The 5,641-nt window shown below is 34.5% G+C and overlaps 1 long non-coding RNA gene across 2 annotated transcripts; it reads left to right on the top strand.

Moving 5' to 3' along the window:
- The first annotated feature begins 268 nt into the window (after positions 1 to 268).
- LOC113334979 lies at positions 269 to 4,502 on the top strand. 2 transcript variants are annotated; one of them, XR_003353077.1, is made up of 8 exons: positions 269 to 616; positions 1,201 to 1,256; positions 1,365 to 1,453; positions 2,480 to 2,535; positions 2,690 to 2,764; positions 2,858 to 3,017; positions 3,125 to 3,227; positions 3,824 to 4,502. It is a non-coding gene; the product is annotated as an uncharacterized LOC113334979 (long non-coding RNA). The 2 variants fall into 2 exon arrangements; XR_003353076.1 differs by lacking the exon at positions 1,201 to 1,256.
- Positions 4,503 to 5,641: the final 1,139 nt, after the last annotated feature.

Genomic DNA, 5,641 nt, shown 5'->3' with positions numbered 1-5,641 from the left:
CGGTTTATGCATGAAAAACCTACACTAGCGGAAAAGGGTTTTTTTTTGCCCACATCCCCGACCAACAATGGCAGTCAATTTACCATGGACCAGTCAAAATAGTACTTGATATAAAAAAATACGGAAAAAATTCAGGAGCAGCTAAAGTTGGTCGTTGATTAATTAATATTTTAATCCTGTAACACAACCCACACCCACGACCGGTGGACCTAGTTTGTTAGGTGACACGATTTCCAGGCCACAATAGGATATCCTTATCTTCTCTTTCCCCTTTTCTCTTTCTCAACTCATCCTTTTCTCTCTTCAACTCTGCAAACCCAAAAACACCTCCTTTCCCCTTTCCCATATCTTTCTGTCTTCAAATCTGCAGACCTGATAACTTATAATGAAGTTTATCTGCTCAAAATAAAAAAATCCTAGAATTAAATTTCCGTTTACCTCTCAATAAAAAAACACCCAGATCTGAAAAACCATAGTTTGAATCGAAGAGGAAACAAAAGATCAGAATCCTTTTTCGGTTTTTATTTTTCGTTTCATTTTCTAAAACTAAGAACTTGTTACTTGTGTTCTTGTGAAAAGAAGAAATATGGCTAACTGATTTCGATGGCCAACTGATGTAATTCCCTAACTTGAGAAATTTAATTTGTAGAATTTTTTCATTGATTTTTGTTTTTATTTTGCTGTAGAATTTGAACTTGTAGAATTTTTTTCATTGATTTTTCTTTTTATTTTGTATTGATATTATTTGGGTTGGGTTTCCTTGTGTTTCATTGTCTGATTTAGTATTTCTATGAATCCTGAAGGTCTTAGTTTCATCTTTGCTGGGATTATTTTTGAAAAGCATTGAAAATTACTAATTTCTTTGTATTTAACTTTCTGATTTCGTATCTCTCCATATGCACTTATATCATCGTGAAGTTTTACTTAGTTTCAATTTGTGCAGATAATTAATCAGTTACCAAGATTTAGGGATTTTAAATAAATTTTAGTAATTTTAGTTTTGATGGTTAAGTAAAGACTTCCAGTTCTTACTAGCATGGATGATTTGGAAAAACCCATTAATTTTATAAGGGTTTTGAAAATTTGATTTACAGAGTTGTTGAGATTTCTGTTTTGAACAAGATGTTTTTCGAGAATGTTGTTATTGACTTGATGATGGGTCTATTAGAACAACTGAATGACTAATATTGGTTGTTGTAGGCATGGAGGTTGAGTCTTTGGGTTCTAAATGACTACAATACATTTATTTTCACTGGGTTTGTCATCTTACATTAGATGGGTTCATCTCACCCTTGTTTTCATTTTATCCCGGCTTTTTAACTGTTACATTAGATGGGTTTATAACTAAGATCTTTTGATAACAGTCCCAGTGCCGAAGAGGAGCTGTAAATGGAATTTCATCAACTGCAATATCTTTATTCAAAGTATTCGGTCCAGGTAGTGGTGGTGCCACGTAAGTATAATGTTTTTCATATTCTCAATGTGGTACAAAAACTAGCTTCCATGAACTAGTCTAATTGTGCTTTGCTTCTTGTTTTATTTCCATGAACTTTGTTGTCTTTATTTAAGAGAGTGAACGTTGAAGACTTACACACATGATCTATTGTCTTAGAAGTTTATTCTTATACATTTTCGAAGGATTTAGTTTATAATGGATGTCTTTTGCAAGCAAATTTGAATATTACACTTGAAAACTTCGTTTTTTTGACAACCTGAACTTGCACCCTGTTGTCTGCAAAACTGTCGTCAATGGCCAGGGATTTAGAGGGCACTTCCTTGACATAAAATGTTCATCTATATCTCTTCTACAATGAGTTAAAAGGGCTTAGTGTTCTGAAATTTTAGGATTTATGGCCCTCGACTTCCAGTACGTCACTGCAGTTTCTGTGTTTAGAACGAGTCTTTTTTTATGTTATTGACCTACTTTGCGCACACCTTTGGCCGACCATTTAGACTTGGAATCTGGATTTTTAAGAAGCATATGAAAGTTTGTCCGTTCTAGTTTTTAAATTGGGTTCAATCTCTGAATTTCGACTCTTAACGAAGTATGTAGAGCCTTGCCAAGGCAGGCTGTCAGTAACGCGTTTTTGCGACATTTTTTGTTCATATTTTTACTGCGTACTTATTAGCTTTCCTTTAATTTTGTGCTTCTAAACATTAGACTTGTTAGGGTGAGATGTACACTTTAATGAGACTATTTAAATCCTGTTTATCAAAATGAAAATGTATAATGTAACCGAAGGATATAGATTTAAGTTCGGTACCCGACCGTAACACCTAGAATTTTGGATTAATCCGTGATCCAAATTTTGGGGTGTTACACTATGTTGAAGACTTTATACTTTAAAGTATTCTCGCCTTGTATAATACTGAAGTAGCGTATTCATGCCTTGCAAAATACTTTCTACCTAATATTAGATGTTTACTTCACATAAATAATAATGGTCTCATTGCGTTTGCGTTTGCTTTTGCTTTGCAGGTCTATATGATTGATCAAACTGCTGACTTGTTTGATCGTTCTTCTATACTGCGAAGGTAGTGATGTGCGATCTTGGACTAAGTCCAGGGCTGTATGTAATTCTGCACTAATGAAAGTCACAAGTGAATATTTGTTCTTAATTTACTTGTATTTGATTTTCGTAGCCTGGATTTCCTTGATGATATAATCTGATCCATGTTTCTTTTGCAGTCATTCTTTGATTCGGATAACACAAACAATGAGCTCAAAAATGAATTTGAAGGACCTTTATCTTAACTCAACAGTGTAAGGAAACACAAATTCTCTATGATTTTACCATGTTTACCAGTCATCATCAATATAACTTTTATTAATGTAATATATTTGAAAACAAAATAGCCAAGAAGAGAAGCTTGCTGCTGGTCAAAGTGTGAGTAGGAAGGTTGTAATGTTGAAGACTTAAAAGAGTTTAGGAATGATTAGGAGGTTTGGTTTGTCTCAAAATGAAACTCTTAATAAGGAATTAGGGAAGATTCGGAACAAGAAAACAACGATAAATGTAAGTTGTTGCAGTTGGTTAGAATGGATGAGTGGCTTAGATTTTGAGTGATTTTGATTATGTACATGATTCTAACTGTTGGGTCTCTATGCTATTCATGTTTGCAGGGTACGGTTGGCTATCAATGGGGTTGTAAACAATTTGCATAACTATATAAAAAGAATTGGCTATTCGTGTTTGTAGAGCTCAACAGATGTTTTGTTACTGCTGGTAACATTTCTTCCCGTACTTCATTTAATCGTTTAGATCTTTCTTTTATATCTTGGTATAAAAATCATATATGTGAGTTCTTATGTGTGTGAACCATATGTTAGTTAAATCTACATAGAACACTGGATTCATCTTCTTTTCCTTGCCCCATGCTGAGTTAATACATCCTTTAACTTGCGAGAAAGTGCAATGAGGGAGAGTAATTTCCCATTACAGCAGCAATGCATTTTGCTCTTTGGGTGGAGTCCCCCATGGATTCCCCAAGCTGTCTCACACTTACCAGATAGTGTGCCTGTATCTATAACGGGCTAATAACTTTGCTCCCTGTCTCGAATGTCCATCACCTTATATGTTATATTGTATGTTGTGATACTATCACATTTCACTTCTTGGTTGTTAGGGACCTAAAGGTTTGATACGCATCTTCGATTTTGATACGTTTAGGCTTTACAGTATTTAGTTTTTATAGACGTCTTGGGGTTATTTTTTATGTTCGTGCAGCCTTTGATCTTAACTGCTGGTGCATAATCTAGGTTTTGACGTTTGTTTGTGAACTGGAAAATGATTTAATATAATTTTTTTTGTTTTGTTTGCAGATATCGGTGCCCTGCTTTACCAAGGCTGCCACGTATGAAGATTACTTCACAACTAGTGTACGCCTTTCTATCTATTCCCATAAATATGATTTATTGATGTTTCAGATTATTCAACCAGTAAGAGTGATACTTCTTCGTGTAGTATTTTCACTTCTTACCAAGTCAGATTGGTGTATATCAAAATTCAGAAGCATGTGGATCAGGAATTAAGTTCCAATTGTAGATTTTATCAGTATTCGTTCAATTGAATTCAAGCAAGCACTCAAACTACTGTAAACTGCATTCTAGATTGCAAACACCAGTATATTCGGCCATGCAACCCATTTATATATGGTTGTTCCATTTCAAGCTTTGATAATGTGCATATGATATGGTCCTTTTTTATAAACATTTTATATAGTATTGTGACCTCCCACATTAATCAGCTGATGGTGGAACTTATTTTTGATGTACATGTGCACCATTACGAAGCATATGCTAAGTTCATCATCATCGGAGTTTATCGTTTTGCTGTCTAATCAATCGTTTCTTAGTTTATCATTTTGTAACTAAATCCCAGAACTTAGTTACTTTTCTTGTTGTAAGAACTTATATTGGTCAGAACTCAAGACTTGTTCTTTTTTGTATTATTTGTGTGCAAGTTTAATTTGAGTTTGATTTGGTTCTCATTTGAGTTTCATTTGAATTCCCTTTAAAGTTTGATTTGGTTTTTATTTGAATTCTCATATGAGTTTAATTTGCTTTCTATTTGAGCTCCATTTGAGATTTGAGGTTCAGACAGACTTAGTCAGGCAATCTGATTTTTTTATTTAATATTAAAATGTATATCTACGACCGATTTGGAACAGTCCTAACAGATTACGGTTAAAATCGGTCGTTGATCTAGGTTGTTCCGCGACTCGCAAAGCCACGTCAGAGATGAAAAAGACGCTCAAACAGCGACCATTTCCGCGACAGCTAAAACAAGTCATTTAACTCGTATATATGACTCGCCCTGACGGTCGCGAATTGCTATTTCCCACTAGTGCTAGAAGTGGTATTTCAGGAAACAAGAATCTTGATTACCTTAATCTAGAGAGTCATATTTTTGGATGTTGTTCTCACAGTGAGGAAAATATCCTTAGTACTCCTATAGTGCCAGCAATGAAAACTGTGAGAGATTACATGTACCCAACTAGGTCCACTCGACCATCGTGCATAAGATTACCAACCTCTTGGGCTAATTATGAGTTGATACCTAGTACTATTCAGATGATCTCTGTATTCTTAGGGAAAGATGATGAGAACACATACTTTCACGTAAGGGACTTTGAGGAAATTTGTGGAACAGTTAAGATTAAATGCCTTAGTGATGAAATTTTAAAACTTAAATTGTTTCCTCTTTCCTTAAGATATAAAGCTAAATCTTGGATAAATAATTTACCATCCGAGTCCATAACAACATGAGATGAACTCACTTTTGTGTTCTTCCAAAAGTTTTACCCAAAACATAAAACCTCGTCTATTAGGCAAAAAATTAGCACCAGTATGCAACACGAAGGAGAGTCTCTTTATAGGTTTTTAGAAAGATTCAATGATCTCTTAGCGCAGTGTCCCCATCACGGGTTTTAGAAAATGAAATTAGTGCAAATTCTTTTTGATGGGTTAGACTACCCGACCAAATCCTTGGTTGAGTCATTATGTGCTAGAGGGTTCTTAGATAAAACTGTTGATCAAGCATATTCCTTTTTAGAAGAAGTAGCTGACAAATTCCAACAGTGGGAATCATGTGTAGAACACCTTAAAATACTTTTGGTAAATATAAACAGTAATAATATG

Source organism: Papaver somniferum, unplaced genomic scaffold (assembly GCF_003573695.1).
Source record: "Papaver somniferum cultivar HN1 unplaced genomic scaffold, ASM357369v1 unplaced-scaffold_137, whole genome shotgun sequence".
NCBI classification, from domain to species: Eukaryota; Viridiplantae; Streptophyta; class Magnoliopsida; order Ranunculales; family Papaveraceae; genus Papaver; species Papaver somniferum.
The sequence above is the reverse complement of the archived record's forward strand: the minus strand, read 5'-3'. Positions and strand labels throughout refer to the sequence as shown.